Source organism: Vitis riparia, chromosome 3, assembly GCF_004353265.1.
Source record: "Vitis riparia cultivar Riparia Gloire de Montpellier isolate 1030 chromosome 3, EGFV_Vit.rip_1.0, whole genome shotgun sequence".
Lineage (NCBI taxonomy): Eukaryota > Viridiplantae > Streptophyta > Magnoliopsida > Vitales > Vitaceae > Vitis > Vitis riparia.
The window spans coordinates 12,094,903-12,119,141 of record NC_048433.1 but is presented as its reverse complement, the minus strand read 5'-3'; the positions used below and the strand labels follow the sequence as shown (position 1 = coordinate 12,119,141).

The 24,239-nt window shown below is 37.3% G+C and overlaps 1 pseudogene; it reads right to left on the bottom strand.

Moving 5' to 3' along the window:
• Positions 1 to 12,557: 12,557 nt before the first annotated feature.
• On the bottom strand, positions 12,558 to 14,181 carry LOC117910954 (annotated as a pseudogene).
• Between the last annotated feature and the right edge of the window lie 10,058 nt (positions 14,182 to 24,239).

Sequence of the window (24,239 nt, the reverse complement as noted above, 5' to 3'; positions counted from 1 at the left end):
AACACGAGGAAATAATTATAAGAAGAAAGGGGGAGAAAGAGTTATACCAAGTCTTGATATAGAAAATTTCCAAAGAGATGAAAAACAAGCAGCCTATAAGATTTACTTAGTTTAAGTCCATCAATCCTTTCTAGACTATTTGAGTAGTATTTTTCAACTTAAGCTATACATTTTCCAGAGTATACTTAGAGTTTACATTAAGTTCGATTTTGACCTCTTCTTGAATCCCAATAAAAAAAAAAGAGTTTTACCAAGATCTAATAACAATAAAAGATAATGATGAAAGAGCCAAACAAATCAAGCTCATTTTAAAATAAATCTAATCAAAATTGTTCTGAAGTTCAAAATGAGTTGGATTTTCTTGGAAGACAAGCATACCCATGCTTGAAAGGGAAGAGGAGTTCAATGGAGTGTGTCATGGTTGCCCAGTGTTCTCCAACTCGAAAACAATAATTAGGGTTTATGCAGGGAGAAAAAAATTCAATCCAACAATTGGAAATATCTCACATTGTGAAGTTGGATTGATCCTATTTAAGGTTGGATCTATTTTGAAAAAGGATAAAATAAAATAAATAAATAAATAAAGGGACTTAGCCAAAAAGAGTTATCCAGTTACTCCCAAAGTTTTTTTTTTTCTGAAATCCAAGATAACCATTAATTTGAAAAAAATCTGATTAATTCGATCTCATCCATCCACCACCTCGATTGCATATCTAAACTTTCAAACACTTTCAACACCTTGATCATCATTAGATAAGTAGTCTTTGGGAGAACTCAGAAGACCTGAGTTTGAAAGTACACTTAGGGATTGTTATCCATAATTGTCAACCTAGCTAAAATGCTCACAATCTTCCCTTTTGACTATTTTGGTACAAAACCCTTTAGAACACAAATAAGTACAAGCATACCTCATCCACTCTCATACAAGGAGTACTCACCTAATCAACCTCATAAACTAGGTACCATTAACCTTGCAAATAATGATCAACAGGTACACAATTAGTAGCACTTGCGCATAGACTAGAGTATAGCTGATAGGTCCCAAACTCAGAGTATAAGTCTAAGATACTTTGTTTTCTCTTCGGGTGAGAAACGAACCACAATTTGATTGCAAAGAAAAATACCTCCTTTAACGAAAGCATTGGCTGCTTTAAATAAGCAAAGCCACGTACAAACGAACCGAAATAAAAGGGAAACTAACAGCTAACAAATGGAACCCAATACACTTAAAACAGAGCATAACAAACAGAAATAAAATAACGGAAAACCCTCACTGCAGATGACCCATTTTCTTCTGCACGTAGGACTCTCAACTGCCACAACCCAGTCCCATTTTCTTCTGCACGTAGGACTCTCAACTGCCATAACCCAGTCCAAGTCCAACGGTCCTTCACGTTCCCACTCATCCCAAATATTTGGGATTTGGTTTATGGCCCCTCTCAGATCGTCGTGGCCTATCAATACCCTCCTCATTAAGTGGACGCTTGTCCCCAAGGTCCATAGGAGGAAAACGTTCAAGCAAAGACTAGTTAGTCTCCCATGTGGCGTCCTCGACTGGTAGATGCTTCCATTGGATCAGATTTTCTTCTTCAAATTTATTCCCCCATTTGACCCAGCGAGTGTCCAGTATATGCTGAGGTTCGAGTATAACAGCCCCTTCATCATTAACTGGCGGCAGCTCCTATGAAGGTTCTGCAAGTTCTCCCACGAAATTTTTTAAGAGTGACACGTGGAAAACAGGATGAATGCGGGCTCCTTCTGGCAGTTGAAGTTTGTATGTGACGACCCCAATCTTTTGTACCACTGGATATGGTCCATAGAAGCGACTAGCTAGCTTCTGGTGGGCTCGTTTGAAGGTTGTCTGTTGTCTGTAGGGGTGCAATTTAAGAAACACCAGATCACCAACTTCGAAGGAAACATCCCGACGTTTTTGATCCGCAATTTGCTTCATGCGATTAATGGAAGTCTCCAGATTAATTTTGAGTTGACGCAGTAGTTCATCTCTAGCCTCTAGACTTTGGTCTACTTCATGCACCAAAGACATCCCATTATGGTAAATGGGAATTTGAGGAGGTAGACGTCTATATAGTGCCTGAAAAGGGGTCATTCCTGTGGACACATGATACGTTGTATTTTACCAGAGCTCAGCCCACGGAAGGTAGTTACTCCACTTGCGTGGCCACTGATGAACCATACTCTGGAGGTATTGCTCAACACAGCGATTGACAACTTCTGTTTGTCCGTCCGTCTGGGGGTGGTAGGCGGAGCTAAGTTGTAGCTTGGTTCCCGACATTTGAAAGAACTCCTGCCAGAATTTGCTGATAAAGATGGGGTCTCGATCGCTGATGATAGACTTGGGTAGTCCATGCAATTTAATAACTCCTTCTACAAACCTTTTAGCCACGATTTTAGCAGTAAAAGGATGAGTTAAGGCTAGAAAATGTGCAGACTTACTCAAACGGTCGACAACTACTAAGATCGTGTCCTTCCCGTGGGATGTTGGTAGTCCCTCAATGAAGTCTAAGGTGATGTCGTCCCACACTTGACATGGAATGGTTAACGGCTGCAGGAGCCCAGCTGGAGGCATTGTTTCAGACTTAACCTTCTGGCAAGTTTCACATTTCTTGATATACTCTTGCACCGCTTGGTACAGTTTTGGCCAGTAGAATTGTTGGGCCAATTTCTTGAATGTCCGCAAGACCCCAGAATGTCCTCCTATTTTTGTATCATGCATTTCATGGAGTAGTTTCGTCCATAAGGCAGCATGAGAAGGAATGACGACTCTCCCTTTAAAGAAGAGCAGCCCATTACGCCATGCATACGGCCCTTCTAGTTGAGCATTAGCCAATCGAGTTAGAGATTGGACGTAAGAGTCTCCTTCATAAGCTTTTTTAATCTCATCCCATACGGTCACCACTGACACATGAAGATGGAGAAGAACTGGACTACCAGACTTGCGTGAGAGGGCATCCGCTGCTGAATTCTCGTGGCCTGGGCGGTAAATAATCTCATAGTCATAGCCCATTAGCTTGACTACCCATTTCTGCTGTTCTGGCGTAGATACACGCTGCTCCAAGAAATATTTCAAGCTACGCTGGTTGGTGAGAATGAAGAATTTTTTCCCAGTAGATAAGGACGCCATAGGCGTATGGCCTCCACAATTGCAAGCATTTCCTTGGCGTAGGTTGACCAAGATTTTTTTGTAACCCCCAATGCTCGACTCATAAACGCTATAAGCCTGCCTTGCTGTGATAAAACTGCGCCAATCCCTTCCCCAGATGCATCAATTTCAATGGTGAAGGAGTCATTGAAATTAGGCATAGCTAACGTTGGAGTGGTTGTCATTGCTTGTTTGAGAGCCAGAAAGGCTGCTTCGGCTTCATCATTCCAGCCAAACTTTCCCTTTTTGAGCAGGTTGGTAAGGGGTCGCGCTATGATGCCGTAGTTTTGAACAAACTTCCTGTAATACCCCGTTAAGCCTAAAAAACCACGTAACTCAGAAATATTAGTGGGGTGTGGCCATGCGACCATGGCTGCAATTTTATTGTTATCAACCTTCACTCCTTGATGTGTGACAATGTGCCCCAAGTACTCCAGTTCCTGTTGGCCAAACACGCATTTGCTTGCCTTGGCAAAAAATTGGTGTTGTCGCAAGGTCTCCAATATTTGTCTAACATGCACCATATGCTCATCCCAAGTGGGACTATACACCAAAATATCATCAAAAAAGACCAAAATGAATTTTCGAAGATAGGGTTGAAATATTGAGTTCATGATGGCCTGAAATGTCGAGGGTGCGTTACAAAGGCCAAAAGGCATTACGAGATATTCGTAATGACCGTTATGAGTACGGAAAGCAGTTTTAATAACATCAGAAGGATTTACTCTTACTTGATGATAGCCGGCCCTCAGATCAAATTTGGTGAAGTAAGTGGCACCATATAATTCTTCCAACATATCATCCACTGTCGGAATGGGGAAACGATCCTTGATGGTGGCGATGTTAAGTGTACGGTAGTCTATACAAAATCGCCAACTACCATATTTTTTCTTCACTAGTAGTACCGGTGATGAGAAAGGACTGGTGCTTGGACGAATGAGCCCCGAATCTAACATTTCTTGGACCTGTTTCTCGATTTCTGCTTTATGAAAGTGGGCATACCTGTATGGCCGGATGTTAATTGGCTCGGTTCCCTCCTTTAGCGTAATACAATGATCCACTTCACGTGCAGGTGGTAAACTTGAGGGCTCCTGGAACACGTCTTCATACTCTTTCAACAACCTCTGCATACTTTGCTGGGTAACTTTAGTTGGTGCATCAGCTGATGCGGTTTCCATGGTTGGTTGGAAACACACAGCAAATAGCGCATGTCCTTGGCGAAACTCCTTCAATATTTCTTCTGGTGAAGCGGCCTGAATGGTTTGCACGTCCACTCCTTGCAGCCTTCGGTCTTGATTTTCCCAAATAAAATCCATGGTCAACTGTTTCCAGTTACAAACCATAGATCCCAGCATTTCAAGCCATTGAACGTCGAGGACAAGATCAAGACCTGATAAGGGCAGAGAGAAAAGGGTGAGGTAGAATTCGGTACCTTGTAATTCTACCCGTACCTTATCGTAACGCCCCTGTCACGTTAGTCTTTCTCCGTTGGCCACCCGGAAAGGGAATGTCTCCGTAGGTATGACTGGCAACTTGAGCATGTTTGCCAAATGGTTGTTGATGAAGTTGTGTGTCGATCCGCTGTCAATCAAAACCATTACTTCATGGGGACCCATTTTCGCTGTTACCCGCATGGTTTTCGGTGCTGTCCATCCTGTTAGTACGTGCAAGGTGATCTCTGGTTTAGGTTCATGTTCCTGCACCTCTGCTGCCTCTCCACCGTGGTCATCTTCCAATGTTTGTTGATCAGTACCGTCCCCACAATACACGTTACCCGCATGCCCCTCCAAGAGTAAGAGCTGTGGTTTTTGACATCTATGGCCTGTTGTAAAACGTTCATTGCAGTTAAAACAGAGACCTTGTGCTCTCTTCCTCTGCATTTCTTCCCGAGACAAACACTTAATGGGTTTCGAAGGTATAGCAGGAGCTACACGAGTGGCTTGTGGAAGAGCTATTGGATCTCTCACAGGTGGTAACCGCATGAACCTTCTTTGCCATGCGAGTTGATCGTCCCTCATTCGTGCCAAGTTAATGACCTCTTTGAGTGACTGTGGCTTAAACATCCGGATCCCATCCGCTATTTCAGCCTTCAAGCCACCCATGAATGTCCCCACCAATGCTTTCCGAGTCCATCCTTGGACCCTGTTGCCGAGCTTTTCAAACTCGTACTGGTAGTCCCTCAAAGTTCCCAGTTGCTTGATCCTTGAGAGAGCTTCATCAAAGTCTTCGCATCCTGATGGTCCGAAGCGAGCCCATAATTCCTTTTCAAATTTCCCCCACGAAATCATGTGTCCTTCTTCCTTTAACGTCTTGCGAAGCCACTGCCACCATTGGTTGGCCTCCCCTTCAAGGTGGTAAGTAGCCATGGGAACCTTTTGGTTTTCTGCAATGCTCTGGTAGTCAAAGAATTGTTCCACCCGATTGAACCACTCCGTTGGATCGTCTCCAGAGAAGCGTGGAAATTCTAGCTTGGCTGATTTGGACGAGACGATCTGCCGACCTCCATGTTGGTTTTCTCGGTGGTAATTGCCCTGATTTGAGGACTCCGGATTAGTGAGCAACACGTTCGAAAGTCGATTGAGAGCTTCCTCCAGATGGTGGAGTTTGTCTATCATACCCTACTCCATTCGTTGTAGTTCTTCCTGAACTACACCTAGTCCAGTCTCCAAGTGCTCAATTCGCTCCTTATTGGTTCCCATAAGAAATGCTCTGATACCAATGATAGGTCCCAAACTCAGAGTATAAGTCTAAGATACTTTGTTTTCTCTTCGGGTGAGAAACGAACCACAATTTGATTGCAAAGAAAAATACCTCCTTTAACGAAAGCATTGGCTGCTTTAAATAAGCAAAGCCACGTACAAACGAACCGAAATAAAAGGGAAACTAACAGCTAACAAATGGAACCCAATACACTTAAAACAGAGCATAACAAACAGAAATAAAATAACGGAAAACCCTCACTGCAGATGACCCATTTTCTTCTGCACGTAGGACTCTCAACTGCCACAACCCAGTCCCATTTTCTTCTGCATGTAGGACTCTCAACTGCCACAACCCAGTCCAAGTCCAACGGTCCTTCACGTTCCCACTCACCCAAATATTTGGGATTTGGTTTATGGCCCTTCTCAGATCGTCGTGGCCTATCAATAGCATAAAACAAGTATCACAATGCAATAATTTAACAACAGTAAATATCCTTCTCCCCTTTCTTATCCTAGGAAAAAGCAAAAGGGAAGTTCATTTATTGACAATATCATATCCATAATATGCACAAGTAAGCAATAAAGAAAAATGAGAATATTGAGACATATAGCCTACTATGTATGTAGAGATCTGAATCAAAGAGTGCTCAAACAAACACTTTATATCCCCAAACAAAGATACACAATGACAGATCAAATCAGCTCATTTGAAGCCCAAAACTAGCCAATCAATTGATATACCTGAGGCAATTATCACCAACATACACATGGCAATATGATAAAAAGAAGAAAGTGTTTAGCAAATGGGAAAAATGTTATCCAAGCAACTAACTAAAGTGTATCAAAGATGGTCATGACTAAAAACCTACATAGATTACTAGCATAAGCTAAGAAGCATAAATATGGAATACCACCTATGGAAACTTAACAAAGGCTCTAGGAGTTATGAAAATAGATATAACAAGGAAAACTTTCCTTTACCTCTCATTACAAGGGCTTAATCCAAAACCTTGAGAAGGTGTTCTACTACTATAGAAATGAATTCCAAGCCAAGGATTTGCCATCTTGGACTTTGGAGACATGAAAAATATGTTTCATGCACTCACAATAAACAAATAAAAGGCTAGATCTAGCATTACTAGGAACCAAAAACAACAAATTCCCCAAAGCAATAAGAAATCCCTTAAACATTCTACTATGAGAATATCCACAAATGAAAGTTGGAGAAACAACCAAACAATGGACTTAGATTAAGACAAAGGGATTGAAAGACCATGGATGCATGATTGTCAGAGTCAAAAGACTGCCAGAGAGAGATGAAATAGTGTCAAAGAAGTCTCAAATGAACACCCACAGAGAAGACTTTAACATCAGCTATGAAAGGTGAACTAAACAACTTCCTAGATAAATTTAAAAAAAATAAAAATACTTGTCTTGGTTTCCATATTAAGTTTTATTTTGAGCTAAGGTACAATTTACCCAAACATCTCTATAAGCTATTATTGAGCTGAAAAAGAGTTTGACATTGTTTATGTTGCATAGATTTAAGATGTCAACAAACTATGACAATAGTAAATTTTTAAGTGGAATTTGACATATGTTTTTTTAAGTTAGGATATGTTAGTTGATCACATAATAAGAGAATTTGTAACTTAAGAATGGTATAGGTAATCTTAAGAGGCTAATAGCTTTCATCTTATTAAATTAGAAACACTAGTTTATGGGTAGACTATATACAATGGAAAGTAGGTCATAGACCCAAGCACTTAGTGTCTCATTGTAATATACACAAGTTAATAGAGTGCAATTAACTTTCTATAGTGGAATGTTGAGTCAATTTCAAAATTGAATTATAAGGGAATCGATACTATCCTTGTGGGTCTTAATGGTCCTTGCTCGAACTCATATATCTTGATGATATGATTTAGGAGGGTTGAATCGGTTTTTAGTTCACTTATGTACATAAATGTGTTTTGATGATTGTGAAAGGTTGCACAAAAATTAATGAACAATATCTCTTAACTAGGCTAATTGATTAATTAGTCTCCTATTGGATTGTTAATTAATTAGGATTCTTTTAGACTCGATTAAATAACCCAAGCCCAAGGTAGGCTCAAGTCTCTTAAGTGTAGAGGGAAGTCTATAAATTCCCCCATAGGGGTTAGGGCTTTAGACTAATGCCTCTTCCATTTTTTCCTATATGTTTATATAGAGAATCCTAGCCTCCAACCTTTAAAGATCTCCACCATCCAATGCTAAGGCTCAAGGACAAATGATTGGGTGGAAAATTAGTGGGTTTAGAAGACTTTCAACTACTACAATGCACTCGACAACGTTCTTTATTGCAAGGATCAATTCTAGGAACATTCAAATTTTCGATAAGCACTTCTAACCCGTAATACTAGTTCCTATTAAGTTTTGAATGTTATTGTTTCCGTTGTGCATAGGGATCTAGTGGCCCTAGGAATAGTTGCATACACCAAATGAGATTCAAGGCTTGAGAACAAAGTAATTTGGGATTCATAAAAACTAGTTCATAAAAAGTTGTGTCTTTAATATTTCTCTTCTACACACAACTATATTTTTTCAAATTTTCTTACTAAGCAAATAGATTCTAAATCATATGAGACCAAATCAAGTAAGACTTAATGCTTTCAATTCTTTAATGGATCTACTAATTTTTAGAGTTCGCAAAGTTGACCTAATTAATTAATTAATTATATATATAATAAAAAAAACTTGGTTTATTTAGGTATTAAAAAAATTGAAAATTTTCTTGTTTTTAAATAAAACTTGGCTTATATGATATTAAGAAATTATGATTTTTTTTTCAATACATTTCAAATAAAAAATTATTAACCAAAAAAAAAAAAATCAATTATACCTTTATGAAGATGTTAATATTCATATTTCATAATATATACTACAATAATATATTTTTAAAATATATATAAATTTTTTATTTTATTATAATATTAATATTCACATTTTAATAAAAACTATTTATTTGTTTATCGATTTGAAATTACAATTTTTTTTAATAAGACTTGAATTAAATTTAATTAATCTTATAAAAATTGAATTAATATCTTATAAAATCAAAATAGAAAATATTATTTTTAAAAAAACTCAAAAAATTATCCAAACAATTTTTTATTTTATTTTTTGCTCTTTAAAAATGTTTTTAAAAAACACCTTTATTTTTAGAAAATACCAAAAGACTGTTTTTTGTTCTTTAACTTATATATATATATATATATATATATATATATATATATATATTAAATAAGTTCTTAAAAAAAGGCCAAATAGACCCTTAGATATTTTTTATATATACAATATTTATGTTGGAATTAAGCCCTAAAAAGGATAACATGATGTAATAGATATATATGTATTTATAAACTTATTTATTTTTGTTTCTTGGTTTCCTTTTATTAACCCATTTGCATTAATTGGTTATTTGAGCATTCATGCCCCACATCACTCACATTGTACATAGTTTGGGTGTATTAGGAGTTGCACAGAAGATTCAAATCATAGGTTCCTTGTAGAGTGATGAGTTGTTCATTGTCGGTTTATGGATTTGGGCAATCCATCTGAAACTGTAGTATACTACCTCCTAATTAGAGGGATGATTTGTCTTGGCCGTTAGGATGGTTTTTACATGGTGAGTGCACTAGTGTATGTAATGCGCATTGGATAGGACCTACGATGAATCATGACGTAAGGTTATTAATTATCATGATTCACCAAGCTACTATACTGTATGGACTCTTAACTTTGAGAGGATATTGAGTTTATACCAAAGTCAACATAAGGCTTTGACCTATGAGTGAGATCCTAAGGTAGTCTTATGTCTCTATGTATTGGGTCACAATTGATGGAAAAGTATTCTAAAAAAAGGCATCATGATATCTCATGGATTGAGATAGTGTGTTCCCTTAGGTGACATATTCTCTAAAATACTATAGTCATAGCATTTTTTTAATAGAAATTTGGCATATGTTACTTGGAGTTAGAGTATGTCAATTGATCATATAATAAATGAAATCTATAACTCAAATATTAGAGATGTAATCTTGATAGGTGATAGCATTATCTTATTAAATTATGGACACCAATTCATGGGGAGTCTGCATGTAGTGGATAGTAGGTCACAAACTCAAGGTACGTCTCATTGTTATTTATATAAGATATTGAAGTATAATTGATTCTCTTTAGTGGAATGTTGAATCAACTTCAAAATTGGATTTTGAGGGAGCCAATACTCCTATGGACCCCCTTAGTTCCTATTCTAAGCTCATATACCATGGTGACATAGTTTATGAGGGTTAAATTGACTTTTGGTTTACTCTTGTGCATAAGGGCATTTTGGTAATTGTGTAAGGCTACACAAGGGATGTGAACAAGTTATTTGAATTAAGCTAATTGATTAATTAGATGACCTTATATGGTTAATTAATCAATTAAAACCCATTTAGATTAAATTAAGTGACCAATCTTTGGTAGGCTCAAGTCACTTAAGCTTAGTAGGGGAACCCTATAAACACCCCTTTAGAGGTTAGGGTTTCCTTCACTTTTGGAGAGAGAATTGTCTTCCACCTTTAAAAAGAGAAAGCTTAGGATTCCTCTATCTAAAGCCCACACTTTAGAGTGTCAAGATTGTGGTTCGAGTCATCGAGCAGAAGATCTTAGGTGTGCGAGACTTTCATATTCTTTGTTCTTCATTTTCATCGAGCAGAATTGATTTAGGAACATCCAAATCAAAGGTAAAGTTTTTTAATACTTTTCCTTTTGATCCTAGATTCATAAAAATATGTTTTTTTTTTTTGCTTCCATTGCATAGGATCTAGAGGCCTAAGGTAGTTTGCATACACCTCTATGATCAAGGTATGGTAATGGAGAGGTCTAAGGTTTCCAACAATTTACTAACTATTTCTTCATGTTCTTGGTCATAGAAGTCTTGTATTTCTACAAGTTGGAGTTCACTCTACTATGTTTATGAGCTAGATACGTGTGATTTGCCTTGTTTTTTGCATTGGACTAAGGTTTGGTTAATATCATATTATGAGGATAACAAAACAAGGCTTGATTCTAAAGTTCTTTAATTGTAATTGACAAGAAGATTCCCTTGGAGTAATCAAGAAAAAAACTATATGAAGTTGAAGAGGAAATAAAAAACAAGATTTATCAAGATTATTTTTAGGTTCATTTATGTAAGATTATGGGTATTCTAAGTTAGGATTGCATATCATTTATTTAAACATTCAAAACTCATCTAATTGAACTCAAACTTACCTTAAATTTCAAAATTGGATAAAAACTTTTTTAAATGAAAATCACCTTTGTAATTGATGTATAAAACGTTTTCAAAATCATAAGGAGTTTGTTTAGGCTTTCCCTATTGTTTTTAAGCTAAAAAAATTGAAGTTTTCATAGAATCTTGGAAAATTAGATCAATAGGTGGATCTATAGATGGTTGAGGAGCATATTGACCTATGGTCAATCTATTGAGGGGATTTGATCTCCAATCTTGGCGTTGGCTACCATTTGAGGTTGAACTTCAACTAAACAATCTTAACAATGGTTCCCTTTGATTTCATTAGGTTAGTTTGGTTCTCATAAAATACTAAGAAAAGAAGAAAAAAAAAATGTTAAAGAAAATTATTTTCTCCTTTTTGGTTGTACCATGTAAAATATGAAAATATGTATATAATTAAAATAAGTTAAAAACTTATGTATTTTCAAATTATTTAATTTTTATATGGAGGAGTTAAAATAAGTGAAATAAATTTGAAATATCATATAAAAATAATTTATTTACTTTAATTTTTGTTTTTTTTAAAAAAATTCTTTATTGTTTCTTTCTTCTATTTTTCCTCTCTATTTTCTTTTCCTTCAAAATTTTCAAGAATCAAACATAGCCTTAAGTTCATTTAACTTTCTAAATAAACAATCTAGCTTTTCTAGGTATTGATCAATCATCTTCCTATGACAAGTTTTGACAACGAGACATACTTGAGACCAGTAATAACATTAGCCTTAGATAGAGTGTTGTCTTATACTTTTTAAGTTATTTAAACATGAGAATGAATGAGAAAAATAATAAGATATCCATTACTATTCCTTATTTCCTCGTATCAAACACGCCTTTAGGGTAAAACTCTTATAAAATAATATTCTTAGGGTTGAGAACCAAATGAAAATAGTCTCATTAGTTTCTGAGTATCATTACCCAATAATATGGCTAATTAACAGTAAAAAAAGGTCTTCAATAATCAACCCTAGAAGCCCATTGATTCCTATTTTGATAGACTAATATAATTCGTAAGAGGAAACAGTTTAAACAGACATGCCTAACTAACGATGATCGTACTCCTAGAAAAGGAGAAAAGGAGAACACAAAACAGATTGAGTACCCAAACTTTTCTAGTTGACCAAGCACTGTTTCACCTCTAGGTGTTTAACCAAATTTCAAAGCCTTCAATCACCAAGCTAGGTAACTTCAACTCCAGCAATGTCTAAAATTTGATTGTACATCATTGTTGATCTATGATTAAAAAAAAAAAACAAAAACAACAAAAAGCACCAGTTTAGATTTTAGTAAAATCCACACAAAGAAGGCAACAACGTTAAAAGACATTACATATGTGCCTAGGGCGCTTGGGTTCTGCTAATTCAACTCAGTTACATGATCCAGCTTACTCTTTTAGGTTCTGCTACTAATCATACTGCTGCCGGAGCTGCATCTCTGTCTCACTTTTCCAAGAAGCATGAGATGACTGCCCTTTCATCCTCTTGTTCTTCTCCTTTTCTTTGATGGTTGATCCCTTCTTCTTGTCAGTCTCTTTATTTGCATCTGCAAGTGGGCGATCAGACCATTCCTCGCGCACTGGAGTATGTCTTGGGTGTTCCACATTGCATACACATCCTACAACCAAAACCAGAATTGAGATTGATAAGTTGATAAATAGCTAGATAGATGGGGTTGTGTTCATTAACTTGGGCTACCCATTGACAAAAAAGCAATGATGATGCACCTCAGAAGTTCAGCAGCATCTTCTGCATTAGGATTAGCAGCAGTTGCCACCCGCTTCCCTTCCCCTTGTGTTGTGCTCAAAGAACCCTTTGGAGGTTGAACTGATGATTTTGGAGCAAGGTTACCCTCAATATCACTTCTCACTCTCTCATGATCTAAGGGATAACATTAAATCAAGACAAAAACCATTTTCTTACAGAGGAACAAAACAATAAATTGAGACAGAAGCGCATAAGAGCTGAATCTATCTCACAACACCGAAAACATATGGTCAATAGTTTGAAACACATAATTCTTAGGAATTTAAAAGCCATAATTAGTCTGGGCAATGGATTTTATTTTTTCGTGTTTTTCTTTATCATTTTCCCCTGCCTGAATGCCTTCAACAAATTAGCAGGTGAAGCAACACTATCAGAAATATGCACCACACTGAAGAACCCCATCAATTCTGCCATTACAAAGGAAATATTTGGTGAGAGAAGAGTTAGAAGATTGTGCAGCAACTGCATCTCATGTGGAAATTTATGACTTACAAGGAAAGTAATGGGAATGGTGCACTTTCTGAGATTCAGAATTCTAGAACAGATGATTTGATTTAAGGCATCTGATGACATTTTCCGAGATTCAGAATTCTAGAACAGATAACTGATTTAAGGCATCTGATGATAATTTGAATTTCCAACACCCCAAATCTCAATCAGACATAAAGCCCCGTAGTGTATGATTTATTATATTAAAGGCTTTGATGTAGCACATCCCTCAACTGTTGAGCAAGGTTGCTTATAATCAAACAACATTCTGCTTGAACTACAGTTGTACATGTGAGATGTAGATGAAAACAAAGTTCATGAGTAGATAGCGGTACGAGTTGTTATGTCCTTTTAAGTGGTTTAAGGATTGAAATTAAATTCACAAGCTTGTTGAATTTCTGGACAAGCAAGGAAGAAGATTAAAGAGTTTGGTAATGGAGTAAAAATAGGGAAAAGGTTTCTGATTGAAAGTAGGTCTTCAGAATAAAGTGCACCAAGTGGTGCTGGTTATTTGTAGAGCAGGATGGACAGCTTACCATAAAATAAATAAATAAAGAAGAAAAGCAAAAGAAGAAGATAGAAAACTTTCCATAAGCCCAGTTGTCAAACCCATCTCCTACTAAAATTTAGAGACTTCTGAGAAAAAAGGAATAAATTATCTAATAACTACATAAGAGCATCGTATCCACTATGGAAGGTGGAACCTTCAATTTCACCAAAAATAGCCGTATTGACACGAAATGACATGAGTGTGGGCGTAGTATCTTTGTTGGATACTCCTATTTTACTTTAGATGTGGCTGATTTTTTTTCATTGATATCATTTTATTCTTTCAACTTTATTAGTAAAAATCATATTAGAGAAAAAGAAGAGTTAATTGAAAAGTGAATTATTAAAAAAAAAAAAATGAAGGATAAGAGGAAAAAAAGAAATTAGAAGGAAAATATCACAACTTTTAAAAATAATATCTTCACTTCATATTTATTCTTAATTGATTTTTCTTTTATTATGTCATATCCTATAATAGTGCCCCTTTCTGGATCTTTTAGTCGAGTCCTCATATCCTAAAATTGGTGAAGGATCGGACACTTAGACACATATCGGTATCTGACAATCATACTTACAACCATGCAACATAGCTTATCCAAATAAATAAATAGGGTGAACGATGCAAAACATTTTTAATATTGAAAGTGTAAATTTCTCCAAATTTGAGGAGCCAAGTAGGGTGAATGCCCCAACTAGAGGTACTCTATCTTGTGCTACCTATTATGGGAACCGTTGGTTTGACAGACCAACCCCCCCAGGATTTCCTTTCCTTTTAGGCAATTTTATAGATTTTTTATTTTTGGTTCTTTTGATAGGCAAACTAAGGCACAAGGAAATTAAAAGGATCAATTTTTTACATATACCAAGTTCAGGTAACTAAATCAGCCAAACAACATTATTTAATACCATAATATCTTTGGCTTGACATTTCAATGACTGTTACCACTTTTCAAATCAAATCCAATTGCAAACAACATATTCAATTCCCCGTCCAAATGAATATCAATGTAAATTGGACAACTCATCCAAGACCTTTACAGAACTGCCCCAGAAACCAGGTAACATCATCCAACAATATTGAAGATGGTTCACTAAACCATCAGTCATCACTTCCTCTGAATCAAAAGAACGATTTAGAGAAGCAAGATGCAGCTAAATCTTATAACAGCAAAGTTTGGGGCATAGCTGGAGACAATAAATTGAGAGGTTATGGTTGGTTCCCAAAAGATTTAAGAGAAAATGTGAGGGAAAAAAATATAGAAGAAAAATGAAAGAAAAAGTGAGAAAATAAAATTTTAAATCAATAAATTATTTTTTTATATTATTCCAAACTCATTTCACTTATTTTAACTTTTTTATATAAAGAAAAAAGAATTTACATACAAGTTTCCAACTATTTTATATTTGATTTTCTTTCGCATTTTCCATTACAATAAAACCAAATACGAGAAAATAATTTTCTTTAATGTTTTTTTCATTCTTTAATACTTCCCTAGAATCAAACACAGTGGGGATATCCCGGGAAAGTGAGAAAAGTGACTTAATCAGCTTATTTTGGGCTCTCTATGAAAGATAAAGAACACTAAGAGAAATTTAAAAGAATCATGTGTTAATAAAATATTAAATTTGTTGTACATTGAGATAGATCAAGCAAGAAATGCTCACACTACTAATTTGGCAAACCAAAAAAAATCAAGCAATTATAAATTCATCGATATTTTGCAAGAAATTAAGGACCGTTTAGTGGCTGAAGTGACAACAATTTGTTTTCAGGAATAAAGAAAATGAAAAATGACACAAAAACATAATTAGTGCTTGTTTGTATACACACCTTGTTTATTTTTTTCAAAAATAGAAAATGGTAGTAATTTTCATGTATAAGAACTCTTCGAGACTTGCCTTAAAAAGATGATAACTTAAAAAACTGTTTAAACCATTTGAGATATTAAAAAAAATTTACTACCTCAAATTTTAAAAATTTTAAAGATAATTTTGAAGAATATAAGGTAAGTTCATAATTTTTATATAAGAGTTAAGTTATTATTTTTTATTTTTGAAATTAGAAAATATGAAGTGTATCCAAACAAGCAATAGGTAACACACTTTTAACAACTTTTTCAAAAACATATCCTGAAATTGGTGCAATTTTAGTTACCCTATGTTTGGTTATTGGAAATTTGAAGGAAATGAGAGAGAAAGAAAATAAAGAGGAAAAAAAGTGAAAAAAAAAAATAGAATTAAAATTAATAAAAAAATCAAACACGAGAAAATCATTTTTTTTTTTTTATCAATTTACTTGGGTTACATTTGGATCCTACAAAGAATGGAGGAAAGAAAAAAAAATGCTAAGGAAAATAGTTTTCTCATGATTGATTTCACTATGGGAAATATGAAAGAAAATAATATATAATTCAAATTAGTTAAAAATTTGTACATTTTAAAATTATTTAATCTTTATATAATAGAGAAAAATAAGTAAAATAAATTTAAAGAAACATATAAAAATAATTTATTGACTTTGAACCTATTTTTTATTTATTTTTAGTTCTTCTTTCCTTCCACTTTTCCTCTCGATTTTCTTCTCCTTAAATTTTCCCTCAAACTTTCCAGGAACCAAACATAACCTTGGTATTTTGCTAGAATCAAAGATAGCCTTAAAACCCTAAAACTTATATATAAAAGTTTCAAGAAACAAGAAATTTAACAATAGAAACCAATCTAGAAACAAACATGTCCACCATTCAAATTTTCAAAACCAAGCAAACCTGAATGTCCCACAATCAGGTAGGAAATGAACCAACCACATTGATTCCAAGGTCTAATAAAATCTCCAATCAAAGATGAAAGAACTTTGGACTAAAAGAAATACCTAGAACCTGTGATAAAATTCCCACTTATTTGCAACATGGGAAAAAAAGGAAAAATTTTAATCAAAATTTCCACTTGTTTGCTGAAAATACATGGTACCAGAAAAGAAATCAGGAAATTGCAATGAAAATTCCCATTTGGTTGCTGACAAAACATGGGCAAATGAAAGGAACCGAGAAGCTGTAATCAAAATTCAATTTGTCGCTTAAAAAGGCATAGAAAAAGAAAAGAAAGCACGAGACTGTAAGAAAAATTATCACTTCATTTTTCAGAAAATGTGGAGAAGAGAAAATAAAACATCAAATAGTAATAAATACATGTATATATATATATTTAAGCGTATTTCAAAAAAGTCCTTAAGATAATTAAGAGGACACACCTACCCTAATCAATAGTGACCCAATCCATAGGAAATATAAAGGTCTTAACACTATCTCAATATTCTATCATAGTTGAGAGATTATGTAGCATATTAGCTTGGTGAAATCATGATTACTCGATAACCAATGTCACAATGCACCATACGTCTTGTCCAATGTGTAACCATACACACTAGTGCACTCAGTATGGGAAACCTATCTAATGACAAAAACAAGTCATCTCTCTAATTAGAAGGCAGTGCATTACAACCTCAAATGTATTGCTTAAGTCTATGAACTAGGGGCTAATTACTCATCAAAATACAAGGAACCATGACTTCAATTTTCTATGCAATACTTAATGCACCTAAATTATGTATATTACAAATGATGCAATCCTGAATGCTAAAATAAACCATAATGTAAAAGTGAGATAGGAAAGTGAATCTAAAAACTCATAAATACATCATGTCATTCTTTCAAGGGCTCTATCCTAACAATTGATGACCTACCAAATTAGATGCATGAAATTCAATAATAGAAACTTGAACTTTGTAACCATATCTACAATTTTATATAAAACCTTGTCAAAATGGCTTATGGAAAGTGATTGATATTACAAAAGAACATAAAACTAATGATGGGAAAAATGAAATCAAATATCAAAAGCCAAAGTCAATGACAAATAGTTATGTGAAGAACTTTGTGGTTATGTAGAGTTCTCTCATATTCAAGATTTCTTGTAGTTTACTTTGTCAATCATATGGTTCTGAAGTTGGCGTTTCTTTAAATTGGTACAATAGTAACTTCATCTTAACTATTAGAGTTTCTTTCATATTGGTAATTGTGTTGATTTTTATGAAATCATTAAAATATCCATCATAAGGTTGTATAATCGACATTTCTAAATCAATACCAAAACAAAGAAGTTTATATAAAGAAACCTAAATGGGTTTATGATAAGCCACGACGGTCAGCAAGGGCCCTTAGGCCCAATCCCAAATATTTGGGATAAAGTTGGACGTGGAAAGATAGTTGCATGCGACATGCATGCAGGATTGTACGTGGGACGTACGTGGAAAGAGTCGCAGGCGAAGTGCATGTAGCTGGGGTAGACTGGGTCACCTACAAGACTGGGTCACTGGCGTTGTGGTAGTGGCGTTGTGGTTGCGAGTTTTACGTCATTTTCTGTTAGTCATAGTTTGTGTTTAGTATGGGTATTGTTCTGTTTCCATTTCCAGCTTTCCTTTTATTTCGGTTTCCGTGTATGGCTTGGCTTATTTAAAGCAGCCGGAAGATATCAATTGCTTTTCAGAATTTTGTGGTATTTTCTCACCCGAAGAGAAACCCATTTACTAATTTTTTATATTATTTGAGTTTGGGACCTATCATTGGTATCAGAGCCAGGCTACTATGGGCACCAATAAAGAGCGAATTGAACTGTTGGAAGCTGGGCTCGGTGAAGTGCAAGAGGGGCTACACCGGATGGAGCTCGGTGTGCCAGATAGGTTGCGACATTTGGAAGAGACTCTTAACCGTCTCTCTGATGTATTCCTTGCAGATTAGCAGCCTCCAAATCATGGTAACCAATACCGTGAAGGCCACAATGGGGGACGACTTGTCGTATCCTCAAAAACGGTAAAACTAGAGTTTCCTCAATTCTCCGGAGATGACCCGACAGAGTGGTTCAATCGTGTGAATCAATTCTTTGAATTCCAAAACACTCCAGATAACCAGAAGGCTTCTTTGGCCTCTTATCACTTGGAAGGGAAGGCCAATCAATGGTGGCAATGGATCCGCAGGACGTTCCAAGAAGAAGGACGAGTTCTCTCATGGACAGATTTTGAAGATGAACTTTGGGCACATTTTAGACCTTCAGATTGCGAGGATTTTGACGAAGCTCTATCACGGATCAGACAGACTGGTTCCCTGCGCGAATATCAACGGGAATTTGAACAATTAGGCAATCGGGTCACCGGCTGGACACAAAAGGCTCTTGTGGGAACCTTCATGGGTGGTTTAAAGACTGAGATATCTGACGGGATCCGCATGTTTAAACCACAGACATTGAAAGATGTTATTCGCTTCGCGCGGATGAGAGATGACCAACTAATGAGACAAAGGAGGGTTACACGACCTGCACCACCAGTGCGAGCTCCCCTGGCTCTTCCGCTAGCAAATCATGCAGCACCCGCAGCACCTGTCCGACGATTGAGTTGGGAAGAAATGCAGCGGCGACGTCTCCAAGGTTTATGTTTTAATTGTAATGAACGGTTTACTACAGGACATAAATGCCAAGGGCCACGAATACTTATGTTGGAAGGACGTAAGGACAGCAACAATGAATTCTGCAATGACACCACAAAAGAACAGCTAGTGGAAGAAAATCAAGAGGAGCCCCTTGAACCAGAGATTACGTTGCATGCATTAACGGGATGGTCCGCGCCTAAGACCATGCGTGTAGCTACCAAGATCGGTTCCCACGAAATCATCATACTCATAGACAGTGGGTCAACTCACAACTTCATCAGTGAAAGGTTGGCCCATGAACTGAGGTTGCCCGTAGTGCCAACCGAGAGGTTCACTGTGCGGATAGCTAACGGGGACAAACTAAAATGCCAGGGGCGTTTCGAAGAGGTGCGAGTGGATCTCCAAGGCACTCTTTTCTCTTTAACTCTTTACTCTCTTCCTCTGACAGGATTGGATCTAGTTCTAGGAATTCAATGGCTTGAAATGCTAGGTTCCGTGGTGTGCAATTGGAAGCAGTTAACCATGGAGTTTCTTTGGGAGAATCAGATCAGGCGGTTACAAGGGACCAATGGTGAAGTTATTCAAGCCGCATCATTCAAGGAGCTTTCAAAGGAGGCTCGACAAGGCCATTCCATTTTCGCGATATGCCTATCCCTCAATGCCCAGGAGTTGAACAGAAAAATGCATCCTGACATGAAGAAAATATTACAGGAATTTTCAGAAGTATTTCACGAACCTTCAAGTCTACCTCCCATAAGAGAAGTTGATCATTGCATCTCTCTCAAAGAAGGCATCGAGCCGATTAACGTCCGACCGTATCGATATGCATACTACCAAAAGGAGGAGATCGAGAAACAAGTCCACGATATGTTAAATGCAGGCCTCATTCGACCCAGTATGAGCCCGTTTTCATCACCAGTACTACTAGTGAAGAAGAAGGATGGAAATTGGCGTTTTTGCACAGATTATCGGGCACTCAACGCTGCCACTGTGAAGGACCGCTTTCCCATTCCCACGGTGGAGGATATGTTGGACGAACTCTATGGTGCCTCGTACTTCACCAAGCTAGATCTAAGAGCTGGGTACCATCAGGTACGAGTAAATCCCCCAGATATTCCTAAAACTACTTTTCGAACTCATAACGGACATTACGAATATTTGGTTATGCCATTTGGCTTGTGTAATGCACCTTCTACCTTTCAAGCTATTATGAACTCTATATTTCGTCCTCATCTTAGAAAATTCATACTAGTTTTCTTCGATGATATATTAGTTTATAGTCCTACTTGGGACAAGCATTTGGTGCATGTAAAACAGACTCTGGCCATATTGAAGCAGCAACAGTTCTTTGTCAAGGCTAGCAAGTGTGCTTTCGGGCAACAAGAGTTGGAGTATTTGGGGCACATAGTCACCTGTCAAGGAGTGAAATTAGACGACAGTAAGATTGCAGCGATGGTGGCATGGCCACGACCTACTAACATTACTGAGCTACGTGGGTTTTTAGGGTTGACAGGATATTACCGGAAGTTTGTCAAAAATTATGGCATTATAGCACGGGCCCTCACCAACCTTCTTAAGAAAGGCAAATTCGGGTGGCACGAGGAAGCGGAGGATGCTTTTCTGGCTCTCAAAAAAGCCATGACCACCACACCAACACTGGCAATGCCCAACTTCAACGACATCTTCACTATTGAAACCGATGCATCAGGAGATGGTATTGGAGCTGTGTTGTCCCAACAAGGTAAACCAGTAGCTTTCATGAGTCGGGCCCTTGGGGTAGCAAAAAAATCGTGGTCCACCTATGCCAAAGAGATGCTAGCCATCGTGGAAGCAATACGACTATGGCGGCCTTATCTCCTAGGCCGAAAATTCTATATTCAGATGGATCAAAGAAGCCTAAAATATTTTTGGAACAACGCATCTCTACGCCTGAACAGCAAAAATGGGTAGCCAAACTCTTAGGCTATGACTACGAGATCACTTATCGTTCGGGACGTGAGAATTTGGCAGCTGACGCCCTTTCACGAAAACAAGGTAGCCGGTTCTTCACAATATCTTTATTCCTCAGGTTAACATATGGGAGGAAATCAAGCGAGCTGCAAAGGAGGATCCGTATATTCAAAACATGAGTCGGGTAGCTGCGGACCAGCCCCACGACCACTATGTGTGGCGCAATGGTCTACTACGTTACAAAGAACGGGTCATCGTACCAGCCGATCCTGCCTTACGTTCTAAGCTGATGCACGAGATGCATGACACCAAGATGCGTGGACACTCAGGCATACTGCACACATACAAAAAATTAGGGCAACAATTTTATTGGCCAGGGATGCTCAGATCGGTCCAGGAGTACATCAAGGGTTGCATGGTGTGCCAGAAGGCAAAGGTTGAAACCTTGGCACCTGATTCATGCCTAATTGGTGTCTCAGCTGGTTCGTGTCCAGCTGGTGCTCCTTGATGGCGAGAGTAATCAACAATATTTATAACCTATAACACCATGAACTAGGGTAGCAAATACAAAGCTACTATAGCATAGTGGCTCTAGGATCGTTCCACTGGGAAGGGTACTCAAGTTGAAAATGATACCAATTCAAAGTGAATTGGTGCTGTTTCATTTCAAGATTAGCTTAAGAAATAAAACACAAACTTTGGTTGAAAAAGGTTTGGACTTAGATTAACAACACAACAAGTGATGAAAATAACTTAAGAAGAAAAGCATTCCTTGGAGATTCAGGTATACAGGGGAGGTTCCTCATGCAATAGCATAGCTCCGGTCAGTTGGTTCAATTCCTCACATTAGAGAATTAACATAAAGTCAATTCTCTAACAGGTGCTGCACAAATGCATCCCTTAATTGGATTTCAGCTTTAATTCTCTCACTCATGCAACTTGCAATGGTTCAAGCCTCTCACTTAGCCTTTACCATTCAAGGTGATCTTTAACCTTGGATTACCCGTCAAAAGCTCGCAAGAGGTAACTAATGGATGTCTCCTACGAGTCCAAAAGCTTACCAAGTGTTGGCTATTCTAGAAAATCCTACCTTCAAGTCACCTACCAGAGGCTCGCAAGGGGTAAACTAGTGCATCTCCATGGTTAGAGATCACTTGCCTTACCGAGTGTTGGCCCAGGTGACTCCAAGGTGTTTTAAGTTAACTAAAAACATTAGAAACCATTCACGGGACACACTCTCTCTTCATTCATAGCTGAAACCACAAAGCTTCTGATTCTTGCACTTGGAACCTTTCCCAGCAACCTTAACTCCAAAGAACTAAAAGATTTAGTTACTCATTCTCTGGGGAAAACTCCTCAGAGAGTGCATAACTTAGTAAAATAAGTAAAAACACAATCAAAGTGAGAAGGTAAAGCAGAGCTCAAGCTCCGTGTATTTCTTCCTTTGAAACTTTACAAAAGGTTCATCACCCTCAGAACAGGCTCCTCGGGCTCTCTTTATACCAAAATCACATAATCAACTATTACATTGATATTTTAGCCAAATTCCTAACTTAAAAACTAAGGAATCCTATCATTGGTGACTTACAAGGAGAATTTGGGCATTTAGGCAACAAAAATCTAATGAAAAATATCTCCAAGTGTCGGTTACAAATATCGGGAAGCACTAAGGACCACTTCGCAGGTGAAAAGTGAGGTCTGCGAAATTTCGCAGGTACACAAGAAGAGCTGCGAAATTTCTTTGCAGCAAAAGGCTGATTCAACACCTTTGCGAAGTTGGCTTCCAGCTTGTGGTGCTTGGCTTCCATCACGGCGTGAAGCTTCAGGGGAAATCCATGGTACTGTACAAAAAGGCTGTGAAACCATTCCGCAACAAAATGGTGATTTCTCAGCACTTTTCTGAAGCCTTCCTTCAGCTTGGAGCAGTTATCTTCCAAAGGCTGTAACTTCCTCATTTCAGCTCCAAATTGCACACGGTTTGAAGCATTGGATTGTTGACTTCCTAAGCTTTCAAATGACATATAGCATACATAAATTGGACATCAGAAAGTGCTCCAAAAGTGGCTGCAGTGACTGTCATCAAGAATGCTTCATGGCTGGATTCCCTTTGCTCCCCCTTGCATTCCAGGCTTGTTTATGGAAAAAGTGCTTCAAAGCTTTGGTTCTTCATGCCTCTAAGCTTCCCATTGCTTGCCAAGGATTCCATATAACTCTCCTCAATCTCATAATGCTTTGGTGATCAAAATACTAACAAAAACACCAAAACTTACACAATTTGATTAGAATTGATTGAAAGGGGCCTTAACATGCTAATTGGGTTAAAAGGCACTAACTACTACTCAAAAGTGTTTAAAAGGATTAATTAAAAGCTATCAAATAGCACTTTTTGAGTAGTAATCAGCACCGACAGGACTCCTACAACCGTTGCCCATTCCAAATCAAGTATGGGATGACATCACGATGGATTTTATTGAAGGGTTACCGATTTCACAGGGCAAGGATACCATCATGGTAGTCGTCGATAGGCTCAGTAAGTCAGCCCACTTCCTTACTTTAACCCATCCCTTTACGGCCAAGGGTGTTGCAGAAAAATTTGTGGAAAGTGTCGTTAAGCTACACGGGATGCCCAGATCAATCGTTAGTGACTGAGACCCAATTTTTGTGAGCAACTTTTGGCAAGAGCTCTTCAAGATGTCGGGCTCCAAACTGTAGCTCAGCTCCGCGTATCACCCGCAGACTGATGGACAAACGGAAGTTGTCAACCACTGTGTTGAACAGTATCTCAGATGCTTTGTACATCAGTGGCCACACAAATGGAACTTCTACTTA